Source organism: Bactrocera dorsalis, chromosome 2 (assembly GCF_023373825.1).
Source record: "Bactrocera dorsalis isolate Fly_Bdor chromosome 2, ASM2337382v1, whole genome shotgun sequence".
NCBI lineage: Eukaryota > Metazoa > Arthropoda > Insecta > Diptera > Tephritidae > Bactrocera > Bactrocera dorsalis.
Window position 1 is genome coordinate 65,607,624 of NC_064304.1, and position 16,685 is coordinate 65,624,308.

The window sequence follows — 16,685 nt, forward strand, 5'->3', positions numbered from 1 at the left end:
TGTTACGAAGCCACGAAGAGGTCGCCCTAATATCGGTCCATCAAAGTATGGCAGCCAAAGGCAAGGCAAGGCAAGAAGTACTCCCAGGATGCGGTGACATACGTGCGGAATTATGGATCGTGGTCAATAAGCAAGCGATGCTAAATGTACTCTGTTGAGTAGCAAAAGAGAGGTTTGTCGCACGTACATATTCTTCTTTGGATGGTGGATGGTTGTCACACCAGATCAAATTGATGAACTCATTTCTGCGGAAATTAATGATGCAGAGAAAGATCCAGTATTATATGAAGTGACGAAAACCAACATGGTTCATGGACCTTGCGGACACCACAATCACACTTCGGTTTGTATGCCTGACAATAAATGCGCGAAACATTATCCATGTGCTTTTCTGAAACACAAGCTGGAAATGATGGATATCCACTCTATCGGCGTAAATATCGAAGTTAACAACACATCAAAGTTGACAACACATGGGTCGTACCATATTCGCCACTATTGTCTAATTCACATTCAAAAGTCATGTGAATGTTGCGTATTGTAGTTTGGCGTAATCGATAAAATGCGTTTGTAAATACGTCACCATAGGAAGCAACATGGCGGTTATTGGTTTTAAACGACACGGTCGATACGTGAACTGAAATAAAGTGCTTTGTAGGATATTTCTTTTGAAATTCATCAACGTTTTCCGACTGTTGTGCGTCTCGAAGTTAATTTGGGAATGGCCAAAGAGTATATTTCAACCCAGAGAATACAGTACAGTCAACAGAAACACGACCAGCAACAAAATTAACATTAGCGAGTTTTTTCTCAACTTCCGTCAGTGATCCGTTTGCGAGAACATTGCTCTATTCGAAATACGTTGATATTATACATGGGATGCATCATCGAAGAAATTGTTACGCAGAAAGCAGGGTCATCCAGTAGATGGACATCCAGGTGTGTTCTCAACTAATGCATTAGAATGAACTTACACAATCCACCCGAAAAACGAATGCCACTGAAGTTCACACACATTTCGCGATGATCAGCCTTCAAATCCGCGTTATGGGATACGACCAAAAATTACATTGCCGAAGACATTTTACATTGCATACGCTAAGAATTGGAAATGGGTCAATACTGATTGATACTTCCCATGGTCTGATATCAATCCCATATGCCGTTTATCAATTCACGAAAGATGGACTCATCACGAATCTTAGCTGCCACAAATACCTATGTTGTTGACTTAAACTGGAAAATTCAAAGTCAAATTCCAGGAGACTTGCAATCATACAAATCGATCGATCGTCTGACAATGAAGACGACACCGTGAATTACCAGTGGAATTTGTAAATTCTTTGGAGAGGCCTGGTATGCCACCGCACCATCGCAATCTGATTGTGATGCACCTATCAAATATAAGGGACAGAATGCTTGATTCTACGGATTTCTTTTGAGTTCTAACGATTTGCCAATTCGGTTCAAAAGTATTCCGTTTCCAGTGAAAATTGAATTTAAAATGACGATCAACAGAATAGTCGCATAGTGGGTGGCATACATTTGGAAATACTATGTTTTTCACACGGCCAGATATATGTGGCGTGCTCAAGAGTTGGAAAACCATCTTCTCTGTACATTTACGCACCGGAACAGAAACCAAAAAATTTTGTTTATCAAGCTGCGTTACATTGAAGAAAAATGTAGACAAATAGCAAATAAATGATTATCAATAAAATATGAATTTTTGTCTTTTCATTTCGAAACACATAATTTCGCGCAGGACAACGGCTGCGGGGTCAGCTAGTACTATAGGTATATGTATACCTATATACAAATGCATGTACATATGTAAGTAAAATTGAAATTTAAATCATTATATCACTTAACAGTTATAAAATGTGAACGCACTAATCCATATGTAAATATTTACATATACATATATGCATGTACATATTGCCGAGCAAATAATGTATACACAAATCTACATACATACATACATGGGCATACACATGTAAATAAGTATGTCACCAACAAAAGACAACAATCGTCTCGAAAAGCATCAGCAGCGTCACAATTCAATATAGCAGCCAAATAGCCAATACCTAAATTTATAGTACAACACGCAACAACAAAATTTTCATTCGTGAACGCAAGCGTACTTTCAACAGGCACACTTGCTTCATTCATGAAAGCAACCAAAATTGCGTCTCCCCGATCATGGCTTTGCCGGCAAGCGTCTTTTCGCGACGAAGGCAAAAGCTAAAAATCATAAATTGAACAATTTCTGATATTTGTACTGCTGGAAAACTGACAACCCCGCAAACTCGCAAAACACAGAAAGGAGTGGCAAAAAGTGGCAAAAAAGTTCTCCTAGATTTAAAATATTTGCCAAATCTAAAATATTTTTCCGTGGCTCGCAAAAATCTGCGTCGATATGTATGCATGCTCATACATCTTCTTACATACATATTTACGCAAGTTTGTTGGCGAAGCTGTTGTAGTGGCAAGGGAAGCGGCGACGGTTGGCGTTCGCTCGTTTGTTTTTTCGGCACAACTTGGACAATAACACAATGTTGTGACGCCTAGTCGTCGCGTCAGTCGTTCGACACATTGACTCTTCGACAAAACGTTAGCTTCGGCCATTGATTTTCGTGACAACGGAGATGCGGAAAGATGCGTGCGGCACTTGTTATTCCCTTATGAATGTTTGTATACATATATTTACATATGTATCTCGTATTTGCATTGGTAAACATACAGACAAATTTTTTACTTGCACACATTATTATATATATGAGCGTCTGCTTGCTGTATATAACGGGTGATTTTTTTGAGGTTAGGATTTTCATGCATTAGTATTTGACAGATCACGTGGGATTTCAGACATGGTGTCAAAGAGAAAGATGCTCAGTATGCTTTGACATTTCATCATGAATAGACTTACTAACGAGCAACGCTTGCAAATCATTGAATTTTATTACCAAAATCAGTGTTCGGTTCGAAATGTGTTTTATCGACAAATTTTGTTCAGCGATGAGGCTCATTTCTGGTTGAATGGCTACGTAAATAAGCAAAATTTCCGCATTTGGGGTGAAGAGCAACCAGAAGCCGTTCAAGAACTGCCCATGCATCCCCAAAAAATGCACTGTTTGGTGTGGTTTGTACGCTGGTGGAATCATTGGACCGTATTTTTTCAAAGATGCTGTTGGACGCAACGTTACGGTGAATGGCGATCGCTATCGTTCGATGCTAACAAACTTTTTGTTGCCAAAAATGGAAGAACTGAACTTGGTTGACATGTGGTTTCAACAAGATGGCGCTACATGCCACACAGCTCGCGATTCTATGGCCATTTTGAGGGAAAACTTCGGACAACAATTCATCTCAAGAAATGGACCCGTAAGTTGGCCACCAAGATCATGCGATTTAACGCCTTTAGACTATTTTTTGTGGGGCTACGTCAAGTCTAAAGTCTACAGAAATAAGCCAGCAACTATTCCAGCTTTGGAAGACAACATTTCCGAAGAAATTCGGGCTATTCCGGCCGAAATGCTCGAAAAAGTTGCCCAAAATTGGACTTTCCGAATGGACCACCTAAGACGCAGCCGCGGTCAACATTTAAATGAAATTATCTTCAAAAAGTAAATGTCATGAACCAATCTAACGTTTCAAATAAAGAACCGATGAGATTTTGCAAATTTTATGCGTTTTTTTTTTTTTAAAAGTTATCAAGCTCTTAAAAAATCACCCTTTATATCAGCGTTGTCCACGGCCTATGCGCACAATAGCGCACGGACAATGCCAGATACCTCACACCAACATGTCGCGACAAGTGTCTGTGAAAGCACGATTGTGCTACTGTATTCAACTTCGTAGGCAAGCAAAGCAAAATTTTGCGATCAGTTGACGCTAGAATAACCAACACAAGCATAACGTGCACACAGTCACGTTGGACAACACTGATTTATATGTATGCATATTCCATATGTTTTTGTACACGCATGTGCACTTTCATAAGTATCCCTGTAGTTCGGCTGATGTCAAGCGATTACCAGAGCGCGAATTCTACTAGCGATTTCATGCATTACCGCTAGTTAGTCTTTTCGCTAATGAAAAACGAAACTCAATGCGTATATGAAATTGCAATAACAACAATGTGCGAGCAGATCAAAATTCAACAGAAATTTAGTGTCCCGTACTATTCCCGCAGAAATTCACAGGAATTGTAGTTCGATCGATCGCTTAGTCTGCCGTTGTCATTTTTACACTAAATTGTTTAGATCTTGAGTGTCAATTGCAGTTGAAGAGCAGTCGAAAAAGGTCAATAAAGAACAGATATTCCTTAAATAAAAATAATTTATTTTAGTGTTGTTAGTGAAAAAATTAAAGTCGAATAAAAAAATAAAAAAGTGAAGTGTAATATATGGATGGTCCGAACCCAAAACGAATTAAAAAGACTTGCTACAATCAAGTATATACAGAAAAGGCACGTAAATGCGAAGATAAGGAAGCTTTAAAGTTTTCTTCGAAGGTAAAGTATAAGCTGCCAACAAGTATATTCCTCTTTTCATTCATATATATTTTTTATTTCTAGAACTGATGGAAAGAAAAATGAGCCAAATTAATGAAAATATTGAAGTTCGCGGAAAGAAGAACTACGTAAGTAATATTTTTTCTTTCGATTTCCTTATTTAAAATACGTTTCAGTAAATTTCGATTTTTTTTTTTATTTTTACCGTTTCAACCCTTTACTTTCTTGCAGATCAAATGTATGACTCAAATTCTCCAGGGTTCTGGAGTGGTGAAAAACCTGAAGAATATTATAACAGACGAATTGGCCATGCAGTACAATATTGATGGAGTGTTGGGCAAAGATTCGCTCAAAAGCTTTACAAATTTTTTCGACGCCCTTATTGGTAAGAACAGGACAAGCTTTTTAATTAAAACAGTTAATAACAAATATATTTTAATTATTTTAGAGTCCATTCCTACCGGGATAGACGCTGAATCGCCAGAGAATCAACTGCGCCAAGCCCTTCAGCGTCAAAAAAAAACGAGTAATAAAAAAAAATCATTTAGTAAATAAAGAAAATAAATGATTAATAAATAACAATATAATGTAAGATAGTACATATTTTAAAACTACTAAGAAAGAAAATAAATTAAAAAATACATATGTATAATTGAATTTAATAAATCTATTGCTTTGAATTTCATAAAAATTTCTTTTATTTTCGTAAAATTGAACCAGTAGAATCGCTAGCGAGTTAGAATTAATGAAATCGCTAACGATTCTGTATTAGTCAAATCACTAGCCATTTTGAATTAATGAAAACGCTAGCGATTCTGTATTAGCGATTCACTAACGATTTCGGAACTAGTCATTTCACCAATGACTGGTAATGCAGCGTCGCACCGCTCGATTACTCTCGTAGGACATTGCAATGTAAAAATCGTTAGTCAAATAACATTGCGAGTAATCGGGCTGGAACTGGTTCTAATGATTAGGAATTAGTCATATCGTTAGCTCTTCCCCGATGGTACTGAACTACAGGGATGTGATCTGTTGGCTTTTTTCCATTTACGCATGCCACGTTGTATATGAATAAGGGTTGATTTCGCACTTGCCTATATGTTATGTCTGCATGTATCTATATAAGTTTAAACAAATCAAAGTCAAGGTTATTGTTTTCAGAATATACTTATATGCAAATTTTATTGATTTATTGTTATTTAAACAGTTTAAAGATTTTTTATAAAATGTATAAGCAAGTTTAAAATGTTAAAAAAAATTATAATGCAGAATTACGAAATTATCCATTTGAAATGGAAATTTCTCACACGACTTAATATATAAAAAAAAAGTCATTGAATTTCACTTGCTTTTTTAAAAACAAATGTTGCACTTAAACAAGATGGAAACAACATTTGTGTTTAAAAAAGCTAAGCTCAGTTGCAAAGCTAAAAAAGGAGAAAAATAAGAAGAAAAAAGTACCTGAAAATACAACAAGATACACCTGAAAATAGGAGAAAAAGCTGAAAATAAAAAAAACCTGTAAATAGAATAAATTGCTAAATATTAAAAAAAGTAAATATGTATTTTCAATGAATTCATTACTCACCCAAAAGTAAGATGTTCTTAAATCAAACGGCCTTGACTTGCAACTTACTTTAGTTTTTTTAGTTTAGCATCGCGCTTCCGATGTCGTTCATTATTAATTTCTTCTCTTACTAACCATTTCGAGTTTTTGAATAACAGTACCGTTACCAAGTATTCTAACAACTTAATTTTACGAGTAAAACACTCATCGGTTGGGTCAAACCACTCAGGAAAAACATTTTCCGTTTTTTCTTTAATTGAGGACAACATCAGACTACGAACATTTGAACAGTGAGCATATTTGTTGAAAAGGTTGACGTACCACATCATCTGCAGTCGACACACTTCGAAGACCCTATCACTTGGATTGACTAGCCTTAAATCCGCGTCATCCTTATAATTTTTCGCTTTGATTAGGGCCTCTGAATAAAGCGATAAATCACTTTGTGTCTTCGTCATTGCTTTAGCGCATTTTTGGCAATGGATTTTACACAGAATTTTTTGGTAAATACCATAGCCAGTGTAATACCGCTTGATCTGGACGTCAGCTGTGTCGTCCTCTTCAACAAAGTTTTCGTCTGTAATACTAAACGATTCCAGGTCGAGTTGCTCAGATTCGTGTTCAACTCCCTGTACTTCTAGATGACGATCTTCGGGGCCTAAGTTCCAATCTAAATTTATATCGTCATCATTCTCACAGTTAGCCCCCTTATTTTGAAAATTTTGCCTAAAAATTTTCATCGAAATTAATCGAGCTACTATATACTGTATCTCATTGGCAGACGAATGGGTATTGATACCCTGGCTAGCCCGGACTCTATAAAAAAAATTTTCCAACGCGTCTTGATTTAGTTTCCCAAGGAATAAATAACTAAATTCCTTTTGTTCCCTGAATAATTCTTGGCTCAACTGAATCATTCCAACAATTGTGGAACAGAACCCACCTATACACCTACTGTGAGCCATGTTCGGAAGTTTTATTGACTTCAAATACTTGAGGTAATCAATCAGGCGTTGGACCTTCCCGGAGTCGTTTTTCAATAGCGGACATTTTAGGGGATTTTTTGAAACAAAATTTTTGCAGTCTAGATCATCGAACAGATCATTCATTTTTTTAACAAATAACTGCGTAGGCTTTGCACATTTTAATATATATTCGTCGGAGCCGAATAAATTTTGGCTATCGGCCATTTCTATGCCAGCCGCAACCGAATTGCTCAGAACTTGGGTTGCACGTTTTACGGACATTTTTTCAAAAACGCTAGGGTATACCTGGGCCTCTGTGAGTTTTGGACATATCTTGAAACATGTATTGTCCTGATCTATGGAGTAAAGTTTTTTTATAACTTTAAAGCTGGCTATTCCATCTGGAGTTGAAAGATCATGTTTCATAAATGTGTTTCGGATGGACTTAAAAAGATGGCAATAGTCATATAAACAATATATCTTGGAACCTTCGTGCAAATAAAAGGAGTTTTCTTTAGAAATATTTAAATAATTCAGAACTGAAATATTAGCGGGCCCTTGATCACAGACTAAAGCTTTTACGTTTAGACCAATTGACTTTAGTGCTGTGATATTCTTATTTAAAATTTCTTCTAATTTGTATGTAGAAAGTCCATTTTTGGAAATATAATAAGGAAACACATATTTCCAATTGGAACTCAACCCTTTTATCATGAAAAAACAACACTTACTACCTAACTTCATTTCACGATGTCCTTCCCAATAATCCACAAACCCATCAATAACATCCCTAACTCTATTGTATGTTCGGTCGGTCTTAATTGATATTTCATCAAATATTAGAACGCAATTTCGTTCTAAAACGGACATTTTTTTTGTAATTATTTCTAAATTTCCCAAGACATTGGCTTCGAACCCAGGGACAACATACTTTATGGGGCGCCATCGCAAAAGAGAGCTCTTGCTTGGTAAAGCGAAACCTAAATCGTCACGCATAAAATTATAGGATTTATTGGACATGTAATTAATGTTTTGTGCCAATGCCCTTTCATCGTCACTGAAAGTAGTGCTTCGTGACGATCATCCTAGCGAATGTTACAGCATCTTTGCTTGAATTTACATCCGCAATTATTGCACATTTACTAAGGTCTTGATACCTTTGTTCCAAATCTTTAATAATACCCTCCAACTCTTCGATCTTCCTATTCAATTTAAGCGCATTACTTTGATAGTAACGTGCCGATCGAGCAAATCGTTCACGACTATCTAATGCATAGCCTACGTCGTCATTTTGGGGTTCTAACTCTAATCTCTTTTCTTCTAAAATTGAATATTTTTCGAATTCCCTCAAAGTTATGTCGTCCTTTTCTTCTTTACTTCCTACAGCTACCTCAGGACGACCATAAGTTTTAGAAACGGGCGGGCACACCCAACTAGAGTCAGCACTAGATGAGCTACGACTTAGTGCTGAACCTAATCTGAAACAGGGAAAAGCCCCAGGCAATAGTTTGAACTTGGTGACGTACTGCGAATCGAAATGGTTTTGACAAATAAAAAAACTATCGGAAGCGACACAACTAAGTTGCAAGCCTTTGCCCAACTTTCTCGAACATCTTTCTCTTTAGGAAATTTGTAGAGCGTTTTCTGCCTGTTAACGCAATTCAAAATGCAGCATCTTCGAACCGGCAATTGAGTCGTCCACAAATGCTTGGGGGGTTCGTCGTATCCTATTTATGTACATAAAAAAATTTTAAGGAAATTCCAATATGTACGTATATATATAGAATTAATTAAAACTTAAATATAATTTTAAATCAAATTCAACCCACTGTTTCCAGTTTTATAAATTTTAAACAATTCTATAATAATGGATATCTGTCGAAAATTTTTTTAATTGGAAAGAAATGGTTAATAGAATTGTTCAAAATGTTTGTTGCTCCTAAAGGACGGAGTGCAGCAATATAATAAGATAAGAAATACATAAGTATATAAAAACACACAGTCCTTTAATATTAAATATCTATGTTCAAATATATTGAACCTACATTGCATATATTAAATATAAAATGCATTGTCATACGAAACAATGTTTGTAAATGTATGCACATGAACACAACGTACATATATATCGCTCATTTGCTGCAAGACCGGCATAAGTCAAAAAAATCGATTCGACAGAAAACGCGTTTAAAGTTTTCAACTGACTCTGACTTACACGGAAAACAGGAAATATATTCTCTTCTCAAGCGGAGCATATATGAATTTTCATATGAATTTTTCACTCAACATGAAGTATGATATAACGAACAATTCTGCAGCATTAACTCAAAAATCACGTTTTTTGGTTTGTGCCGGTCTTGCAGCAAATGAGCGATATGTACATATGTATGTTAAAACAATAGGCAACATAAACATACACACATGCGCGGATCAACGGGGTAGAATTAAAAGAAATATTTACATACATTATTTCCATCAAAAGTGGCACTCCGTGAAGAAAAAGACTTTGAGTTGCAAGTACAAAATTATATATCGTCACCTGAAATGCAAATTAACGTAACAACATTTTCGAAAATTTACAGTGCCGTGAATGAAACGTGAAATAAAATGGAACAAGAGTGAAAAAAAAATTTAATATCGGTTAAAACTGGTTTATATCTAAGCGCAGAACATGAAAATGTTGAACATATGTACGTAATATTATGTATGTAATTTGAAGTAGTGAAGCGTAATCAACAAGACACTCAATTTCGATGATACGTTATTTTGCATTTCAGGTGACGATATGTAAGTGTTCCCTCCCCAAAATTCTATTCTGGATTCGCCCATGCACACATGTACATAAATTTAGTTATTTAGGATATTTTGAAAAATAGTATTTAAAGTTTTGAAAATAAAATCAGAATGAAATATTTCTCAGCTTAGAAACGAGCCAGTGGTAAGAATCTAAAGAATCTGATTTAAGTTTAAACTTTGATCATACAAATCAAACAGTTTGATATTACAATTCAAACAGAATTTTTTCCATTTGACATTTTATGAATTTTTTTTCTTAATTTTTTCCTTTTTTTGAATATTGAAAACATTAACATATTCTTTATATCGTCACCTGAAATGCAAAATAACGTAACAACATTTTCAGAAATTTACTGTGGCATGAATGAAACACGAAATAAAATGGAACATGAGTGAAACAAAATATTAATATTGGTTAAAACTGGTTTATATATGACCGCAGAACCAGAAAATGTTGAACATATTTAATATTATGTATATAATTTGAAGTAGTGAAGCGTAATCAATAAGACACTCAATTTCGAATTTTTTGATGATACGTTATTTTGCATTTCAGGTGACGATATGTATACCTAGAAAAATATTTATTCTTATTTATAAATTGTAGTTGAATCATACCTAATGAATTTAAAACACTTCTATGTATGTACATACACATACATATATCGCTCATTTACATGAACACAAGATTTTTATATCTAACACGAGATATTTTACGATAAAAATTACTTTATATTTTTCACAAACAACGTTTATGCCAAAGAAAATATTTTACTACACTTCACTACTTTATTCAATAAACTTATGCTGGTTTCCATATTCTAAAAACAACTTATGACACTTTTCATGTAAATGAGCGATATGTATGTACTTATATGTCTGTATATACAAAATAAAACTCATGCACATTTTAAATTTTAAAAAACATCACTTACCAAGGTTTAGGGTGGGCACAGCATGTGCCTTCAACTTCTTCACACCCACTGCACTGTCTTCGAACAAATCAAATGCATTGTGGGTGGGTAAATCCTGTGTTGGTGGGATACGTAAATATTCCACCCACTTCAGCAACTCCTCCTCTCCTTTAGGGAATGAGAAGAATCTTCCGGAAGATTCTGTCTCACACTCGCGAACGCGACACTTCCTAACTCTAGACATTTTTTAATAAAAATTAGTTAAAAATTACTTAATACACTTAGAACACGAATTGGCGACCGAGCTAAACTTTTTTCGATGAAATTCTATCAGAACTAAAATTCCGTTGACGATTTCTTTTTCAACTTTCATTTTTGGCGCAATTTCCCCACCCAAATATATTAGGATTAGAAGGAATCCAACTACTTGCGTATACATACATACATACATAGAATACAAGAACTTTTCCACCAACCAGAAAACACCTGCATATAAATATATAACGGGTGATTTTTTTGAGGTTAGGATTTTCATGCATTAGTATTTGACAGATCACGTGGGATTTCAGACATGGTGTCAAAGAGAAAGATGCTCAGTATGCTTTGACATTTCATCATGAATAGACTTACTAACGAGCAACGCTTGCAAATCATTGAATTTTATTACCAAAATCAGTGTTCGGTTTTTTTTTTTTTTTCGGACAAATTTTGTTCAGCGATGAGGCTCATTTCTGGTTGAATGGCTACGTAAATAAGCAAAATTGCCGCATTTGGGGTGAAGAGCAACCAGAAGCCGTTCAAGAACTGCCCATGCATCCCGAAAAATGCACTGTTTGGTGTGGTTTGTACGCTGGTGGAATCATTGGACCGTATTTTTTCAAAGATGCTGTTGGACGCAACGTTACGGTGAATGGCGATCGCTATCGTTCGATGCTAACAAACTTTTTGTTGCCAAAAATGGAAGAACTGAACTTGGTTGACATGTGGTTTCAACAAGATGGCGCTACATGCCACACAGCTCGCGATTCTATGGCCATTTTGAGGGAAAACTTCGGACAACAATTCATCTCAAGAAATGGACCCGTAAGTTGGCCACCAAGATCATGCGATTTAACGCCTTTAGACTATTTTTTGTGGGGCTACGTCAAGTCTAAAGTCTACAGAAATAAGCCAGCAACTATTCCAGCTTTGGAAGACAACATTTCCGAAGAAATTCGGGCTATTCCGGCCGAAATGCTCGAAAAAGTTGCCCAAAATTGGACTTTCCGAATGGACCACCTAAGACGCAGCCGCGGTCAACATTTAAATGAAATTATCTTCAAAAAGTAAATGTCATGAACCAATCTAACGTTTCAAATAAAGAACCGATGAGATTTTGCAAATTTTATGCGTTTTTTTTTAAAAAAAAGTTATCAAGCTCTTAAAAAATCACCCTTTACATATGTTTATATTAGCTTTAACGTACATTGGCTCTCTTTTATATATGTTAACATATTTTTTCCCATTGGCTCTAACAACTACTCAGTTCTGTTATTGTCGTGCCCCTGATGTTAAGTGGTGAAACGCACTAATAATTTTCTGTGGTGAAATGCACTCATCCAAAACAGTAAATATCCCAAAATTGAAATATCCCTAAATTTTTGACATCGTGAACCTTCTCTGTAAATATACGTTCTCTGTTATAAACTATCCTATCTTTCAAGTTGGACCAAACTGCACACAGGTTCAGTAGTTTAGGAGTCCATCGAAATCAAACAACGTGACATGTGATTTTTATATATTAAGATATTTAAAATATGAGTTTTGGGTATAAAGTGGTTATATTTTTCGGTTATCATGCACTCATATTGAAACAAAATTTGAGTTTTGGATATAAAGTAGTAATATTTTTTGGTTATTATGCACTCAAACTCATATTTTAAATATAATAATATATATATTGTTACCTAAAATACAAACCAATGTATCATCAAAAATAAATGGAAATCGCTGACAGATATAATAACAAAAATTTACCATTTTATAACGAAAACTTAAATTTTGAGTACTGATAACCATAAATTATAACCACTTTATAACAAAAAGTCATTATATTTTTTTTATTTTCAACGCAGAAACGGGTTCTACGCGAAAGTACTTCAGTCACCCCGGGTATTCGCTCGGCCAGGGTTATTTTTTTAAAGCGCGGCCGAAGGCCGCCAACGCAGAAAGGAGTACTATGCGAAAGTATTTCAGTCACCCCGGGTATTCGCTCGGCCAGGGTTATTTTTTTAGAGCGCGGCCGAAGGCCGCCAACGCAGAAAGGAGTACTATGCGAAAGTACTTCAGTCAGCCCGGGTATTCGCTCGACCAGGGTTATTTTTTTAGATCGCGGCCGAAGGCCGCCAACGCAGAAAGGTTTACTACGCGAAAGTACTTCGGTCACCCCGGGTATTCGCTGATGATTTTATTATAGTATAAAATAGTAATATGTATATAAAAATGTTATATTACAATCATATATATAATATATATATCACACGATTTTACTTATCTGTGTTTATTAAATATAAATCACATATTATTCATATATTCATATATGTACATATGTATAGTATGTATATGCAAAAGTGTTCACATATTCAATTTTAGCTAGAAAAATCTTCTTCATAGCTTTTTATAGTTAATAAAGAAAAAAGAATCACTCGAAAGTACAAACAAAGAAAACGCTGTGAAACGCTAAAAAATCCTTCACTTTTGGTTTTTAAGGTGTGGCAATGCTGGTTTTCCTCGTAAATATAAACACTCTAAACTTTTCAGCCATAAATTTGATAAGTGATTTTAAATTACTAAATTTGGCTGAAAAATTACAAAATAAAAGTGAAAAGTGAACTTATTTCAATATTAAGAGTGTATATTTAAATATAGTGGGTGAAAAACGTGAAAATATTCGGTGAAACATGGAGAAATAACACGTGTTTTTAGGGCAATTTTTGAATTTTTGGATATTCCTCCTCTGGAGAAGCCCCCCTATCCGTACATACCCCATTTATACGGAAATTCGGTTTTTTTTACCGCTCCGCCAAAGTAAAAGGAATCGTGCCATTTTTGCTATTTTTATTGTTAGACCGCGCCCGATTTATTTGTTAATTTTTGGTATTTTTATGGTTAGAGCGCGCCCGATTTATGTTTTTTATGAATTTCTACTATTTATATTTATTATTATTATGTTTTTTTTTCTCAGCACTGTATTCTTCTAGTTTTTTTTATATTTTTGTTGTTTTATATGTGTGAACTATTCCCACTGGATAACTCTTATAAATTTTGAAAAATTTTTTTTCTTTATTTTATTTATTTATGTTTAGCAATTTATGTTTGTGATTTTTTTATTTTTTAATTATATATGTATACGTATGTTTTTTGCATAGCACTTTTATTTATTTATATTTTTATCTTTTTTCATATATATGCACTTTTTGTACCACAGTATATTATACTTGTATATACATATGTGCATATGTATGAACTATGTTTTATTTTTTGGTCACTGCACTTACTGCTATCCAAAACCACGTTTTTGAGGATTTGAACACCTTTTAAATATTCTGGATTTTCGCACCAGTTTGAGGGATCTAAGTTGATAAATTTTACGTCTATTTCCAATCGTGAAAAGATATTTCTAGTTCTTTGCGTTATAAAAAAACTTAAATCTTTACTTATGAATGCTTTCATTTCTTCAATGCTGGCATTTGCATTTTTATGCAGATAAACGCCATTGTCGTCATTGCTTTCAAACTCTTTTTCTAATGCTAGTGCTTCAACCATCTTTCTTTTCACATTTAAGTCCACATTAGAATCGAAAAAGGCGAGACCAACGGCTTCCTCGGACAGATACCATACGTGGTTTTTCATTTTATCTAATAAGGCTAGAGATATTTTTGGGTCGTAATAACCGGCAATGTTTTTTACCAGCCGCAAATCCAAATTTGGTGCTTCGACTGCATTAGTAGTTCGAAACCAATACGGAATGTAAAGACGCATCAGGAAAATATACACATTGCGGAATCCATTCAAATGGCTGGAAGACATTTTAAATTGTTTTTGCAAAGCAAACATTTTTAAGGCATATATCGCTTTTGACATAAATCTGGCTTGTGACGTCGCGCCAGGTGCACGAAAGGAAAAGTTCGGGATGCTGCCACCTAAGAAAATAAACATGAGTTGCAATAGCTCTTTGTAATCATGGCGAATGTGGTCTTTTGCTATATTTTTGATGCATTTATTGGCTTCACATTCCTCTGCATTTATAGCACGCGCACTTCTTCATCCATGATTCCAATTGAAAGATCTTTTGAATTGTAGGTGGCCAGGGACACTACATTGTCTGCACGCAGTCGGTAAAGCAGTTGGTAAGGCAGTTTTTTGTAAGTAACGTAACCACAATTTAACAAGATCGCTATGGACATACAAACCCCGCCTCCTGGTGGGGGAACACTTGTGAACAAATAGGTATGCTGCTCGAACGCATTACGAAAATAGAAACATTAAACAATGAATTAAAAAATGAAAATGCAAAACTTAAACACCAAAATGAAAACTTGAGGAAATCGTTAAACAAATATACCAACGAAACGTCTTCTTCTCCATCAAAATCGACCTTTGTCGCAGAAACAGACGAAGATGAGTTGGAAAACGAAACAAATTGGTTATTAGAAAAGAAAAAAAGAGGGAAAATAAAAAACGTAAAGCAGATTCATCACCGGATGTAACGCTGAACTCTCCGAGTCCGGAAAACACAGCAGAAGGTAAAAAAGCTATAAAAATAAGTCGTCGCCCTCCGTCAATTATTATATCAGAGAATTTTAATCAACCTTTGATGCGTTCCTTGATAAACGCGGAAGTTCAAAATACTTACACACTTAAGCTCACTGGCCCAAGTTCATGCAAAATAAACCTTTCAGATAGTTCAGACTACAGAATACTCACAAAGAAATTAAATGAATCGCAAATTTCTTGGTACTCGTACGAGGAGAAGCAATCGCGTGATATACGCGTAATGATAAAAGACCTACATCACTCATGTGAGACTGAAAGCATTGTCACAGATCTACAGAAGCAGGGTTATAAAGTTACGAAGGTCATAAACAAACTACAATATAAAACAAAAAATCCGTTAAATATGTTTATTTTATGCTTCGAAAAAACAGAGAACATCAAAAAAATTTACGAAATTAAGCATATTTTAAATTCTGTCGTCAAACTCGAGCCCATCAAGCCATCGAATCTAGTGCCGCAATGTAAGTCATGTCAGGCGTTCGGTCACACTAGAAATTATTGTTGTAAACCACCAAGGTGTGTGAGGTGCGCCGGAAATCATTCTAGTCTAAATTGCACAAAACCTGCTGATCTACAGCCAAAATGCTGTAACTGCAATCAAAGTCACCCTGCGAACTATAGGGGATGTGAAGTGGCAAAACAACTTCAAAAAATTAGAAACGCGACCGAAAAAAATAAAGAGCATAACCAACAATCAAAACGTCTAAGTACAACAGCTTCTACTGCTCCTCAGAAGGAAGTTACTAATGTAAGTCCGCAAGCAGGAAAACCCTCATTTGCCAGCATAACTAAAGGTAGTAACCACGTACAACAACATATGTCTGCAAACCAAACCAATTCTAATGCTATTAGTGATATTACCAATAATCTATCGATAATTCTCAACAAGCTTAATAAGCTAGAAGAGCAAAATAAACTTACCCATGAACGACTTACTCTACTAGAGCGACAGCAAAAAGAAAGAAATACGCAAAAATGAAACCGTTAAAAATTATGACATGGAATGTGATAATTCGGGTGGTGAAGCACGGTGCTTGCTCGTTCCAAAGATGTGGTTGGCCGTGGGGAAACGGTTGGCGCAATATATTCCACAAAATGTTAAATAAAAC

At 35.2% G+C, this 16,685-nt stretch overlaps 2 long non-coding RNA genes across 5 annotated transcripts in view; both read left to right on the plus strand.

Annotated features, from left to right (window-relative positions):
• Window positions 1-16,685, plus strand: part of LOC105233304 (uncharacterized) — a 1,563,509-nt gene that overhangs the window by 250,001 nt on the left and 1,296,823 nt on the right. The gene's annotated exons all lie outside the window — the stretch shown is intronic.
• LOC125776816 (uncharacterized) lies at window positions 3,744-5,316 on the plus strand. 2 transcript variants are annotated; one of them, XR_007421992.1, is made up of 4 exons: window positions 3,744-4,516; window positions 4,580-4,644; window positions 4,748-4,901; window positions 4,965-5,316. It is a non-coding gene; the product is annotated as an uncharacterized LOC125776816 (long non-coding RNA). The 2 variants fall into 2 exon arrangements; XR_007421991.1 differs by having other exon boundaries at window positions 4,748-5,316.